Here is a 3,888-nt window from a genome sequence, read left to right on the forward strand (position 1 = left end):
AACAAAAGGATGGTCCCCTATGCATTTCATTCTTTCCGGAAGGGAAAAAAAGAGTACCCCCATCATAGTGAACCTCTCCTTGTGATCGGGATGAGGTAGATGCCTCCCCGCTGGGAGGCGGATCGAATCGGAGTTTCCTTAGGTAGCCACCGACCTACAGTTATCCTTAAACTTCCATGCTTGGTGGAGAAAAAGTGAACAAAGGTACGCTCGCTTGCTGTCTTGTTCTCTGTCGCGAACTGGGATCGCTCGCCAGCTAGGTCCGATTGGAGCAAGAATGGTCGAGAACATATTAACCAATATAGGGGACAAGGGGCGGAACGACCTCTCGATCTACTTACTGCTGCCTAGGAAGAAAAATGTCGTCTAGGCATTCCCTCTTGCTCCGATCTCCCCTACGCCTAGGACGTTGTCTGGGGCAAGAGCCATAGTTAGTTGCTGTTTCCATTTGGTTGTTTCTTTCTTGTTGTTGATACCGGCAAGACCCAGCCAGATGATGTCTGCTGGTTGGTAGTGAGAGGACTCTTAGTACCTGCATACCCAAAAGGGGGCGCTGGTTAAAAAACAATCATTGGATTTTCTTTCTTGCTCGCCCTTAGCTTAGCAACGGGAAATGAGTCTATCTATCTGCCTAGCTTTGGTAGATTTCCCCCAATGCAATCCACAGAAATTCCACGAATCCCTTGGTGGATAAGTCCGACGACTCAGCAGCAGTGCGGAATTTAAGTTTCTCCGTCGGATCTGATATATAGTTAGGGGGCAATACATACCAAAAGGTTCAAAGAAGGAAAGCGCGGAACTCTTAACGAAAGAATGGGTACTGGACAAGAATAGGCCGGCCAAGAGAGAGGGACGGGGCCTAGCTTAACAGACCTTCGAACGAAGAAAAGAAATGTGGATACCAAGCGAGTTAACCAATGAGTGTTGAGTTCTGGGAGGAAGGGAATGGATGCATTGGCAGTCTTCTGATGGGAAAGATTAGAAGGGTTTGGACAGGATTTGAACCCAAAAGAGATACCCCTTAGTAAGTAACCGCTTTTTCAGCTGTAGTGGACCTAAGGTAGGATGCGGCGAGTGACCCTGTGAGGGAGTCAAGTAAGGAAAGAAGAAAGGGGTCTCGAACTAAGACCTATGGAATTCTAGCGGTTCCGTAAGGGCCCAGTACGTTCAGTCTCCGTGTGAGTGAAAAGGTAGCTGCAATGTTCGGAATTGACAGTAAGTAGAGCAAGAAAGGGAAGCCGCTTGAAAGAAGAGCAGTCTGCTAATCCGAATCGTGCCGCTAAGAAGTCTTTGCTTAAGAGCTATAGACTATAAAGTAAGGGAATGGGACCCCCACGGGAATGTATCCCAGGAGTAAGTTCACTCTTTGGTAAGCTTAGGCGCCTAAATGTCTGAGTTCGGAAAGCAGAGTAAGCGGCGATCAACGCAGGAACTATACCTCTACCCGGAATAAAACACCTTTGATGAATGTATGTTCACGGGCTGACTATAAAGAAAGCCACAAAGTAAGACTCTGGATGGGCCAAGTAGGAAGGATCGAAGGGAGAACGGTGACACCTATCACCTATTAGCTCGAACAAGAATGACTAGAGTGCTTTCGTAAGGAAAACCCCAAAGTAATAGCTTTTATCCCCAAACCATACTTCTTCTAGTAGGAAGTGTCCCACGGAATAGATCCGTCTTTGTTGGGGCCCCTTAAAGGCTATCTCTTAGTTCTGTAAGGGAGATACCACAAGTAGCTGTATACCTTTGGGCGGGCCCAAGCCCTGTAGTTAGCGATAGAGTAGGCCGCTTTAGTTGGAAAGGTTATATGGTCTATAATTCTGCCACCTGCGAAAGAAAGGTAGCGAAAGATGTTAAGAATGGCATTCCCCCCGATTGAGGAGAAAGAGCCTGTCGTAGTCCACTAATTGCCCGATTGAGGAGAAAGAGCCTGTCGTAGTCCACTAATGTAATACGAGCCAAGCTTTCGGGAGAAGAAACTTGGTTTAACCTTCGAGATGAGGATGGCGGCACCAACGAGATCCAGCAGTCAGGGGCAACCAGAGTCACAAGCTTTTGCGAATATCTTTGAAGGCTGGTCAGGGAGAAAGCCAGGGTATAGGTAAGGCTACAGCCTCTTCTTTCACACATGAAGGAGAGTGGAAGGAGTTAAGGTATAGTAGGCGCTTTAAACGTACTGGAGGGGAGGATTCTCTTTTTTCTGCGTGTCCTCTTACTTACCTAGCCCTTTTAAAGAAAGAACAACTAGTCGGTATGGAGAATTGAGTACTATCTGATATTAGACCCTCTGGTAGCTCATCGGAAGCTGTAAAAAGGACTCGGTTCGGATTATACCGAAATCGGGTATTCATTCAACTAGCTGCTCACACAGAGAATTATCCCTTACTCTGGAGGGAAGAGAAAACCCGGACTAGGACAGAGTTGAAAGCCTAGCTTGCCAACCATATAGCGGAAGCTTGGTTCCGGCTCATATTGGTAGTTTCCGCATGATTTGAGCAGTTTTGTATGTACTCGCACCATAGTTGGCCTTTTCCTGCCTCGAAGAGGAGGGAGAACCCTATGCCAATGCAAGACCTGGATTTTCTTCCTGAAATCACTCGATCTCTTGGATGGGAAAGAGCCTGCCCCTAGACATTGAGCACCTCATTAGGGTGCAAATCCAAATCCTGTCTATAATACGAACCCGCGTAACAATCGAAATAATCAAGAGCGAAGGCAGGTCCAAAACGATCCAATTCCCTATGACCTATAGTGAACTCCTGCCACAGTTAATTCAATACCATCAAATAGATCCTGTGCTGCTAGAACCGTTCCATATTCCAAAGTGGTATGATCCGAATGCTAGATGTGATTACCATGCTGGGGCAATAGGGCATTCTACAGAAAATTTCACCGTTGGAAAAATCGGGTTCAGGCCTTAATAGATTGGTTTGATTTCAAGAAAATGACCAATGCTCCTGATGTTTTAATACAACTCCTCTGCAGAATCATGGGAATTCCGGGGTAAATGCTCTTAGTGGAGAGTATTCAACATACTTCAAGAAGAGAGTATCCGAGGTTAGAAGGTCAATTAAAGTCCTCTTCGAGATTCTGAGTAGGGTAGGTTTGATTCCATCAGTCCATGGATCCTATCAGGGATTCAAGCCCGATGAAAGTACTCAATAGAATCCGGTTCAGAAGAGGCGGTTTAAGCAACACAACAAGGGAGGTGTCTTCTCAGCAACTCGTGTAATGTCGTCGGTTATCTATGAGGTGATTGATCTCTATGGTTCTCTCCGAAGGTTCAACAAGCTATGCGAGGGTCTATTAGAGCTCTCTTTTTTCTCTATCGTAGCACCACATGAGTACCCCTCTTCTGTCCTGTCTAGGCAGTCTGTAGGGGGCAGAACTTAGTGAGATCAAAGCTCAGCAGGATGAACGGCGGGTAGGAGCCATCAACCGACCCGTTTCAGACAAATGTATGTCTGCCTCCAAATATCATGATTCATGTATTCACCCACGTCATAGTGACCAAAATCGATAGTTTGATGTCCGTGTTTGCAGATATGTATTATTGTTACATCTTCCCGCTTCTCCTTTAAAGAAAAACCATCGTATTTATTATTAGTAAGATCTCCTCTAGATTGAACACCGTTTTTTCAATCTCTTCTTTAGAAAAGGGGCTGAACATTTCTCTCTTATTTCCATGGACAAGCACGAAAAAATCACTCTTGGAGAATCATTCGTTCTTCACTCTCTCCGAAGGGAGCGCAGCAACCAAGGTGCATATTATCATATAGAAAGAGGCGAGGCGTAGCGATTCGTACTACCGGAAAAGTTTCGCTAACCGGCAGGCAATAGAATCAGCCGATAGGGGCAAGCAAGCGTAGCGAATCACATAGATAA

General features: G+C 45.9%; 1 pseudogene; it reads right to left on the reverse strand.

Moving 5' to 3' along the window:
- Window positions 1-62: 62 nt before the first annotated feature.
- On the reverse strand, window positions 63-2,879 carry LOC140988379 (uncharacterized; annotated as a pseudogene).
- Between the last annotated feature and the right edge of the window lie 1,009 nt (window positions 2,880-3,888).

The sequence above is a fragment of the Primulina huaijiensis genome, chromosome 11, assembly GCF_012295235.1.
Source record: "Primulina huaijiensis isolate GDHJ02 chromosome 11, ASM1229523v2, whole genome shotgun sequence".
NCBI classification, from domain to species: Eukaryota; Viridiplantae; Streptophyta; class Magnoliopsida; order Lamiales; family Gesneriaceae; genus Primulina; species Primulina huaijiensis.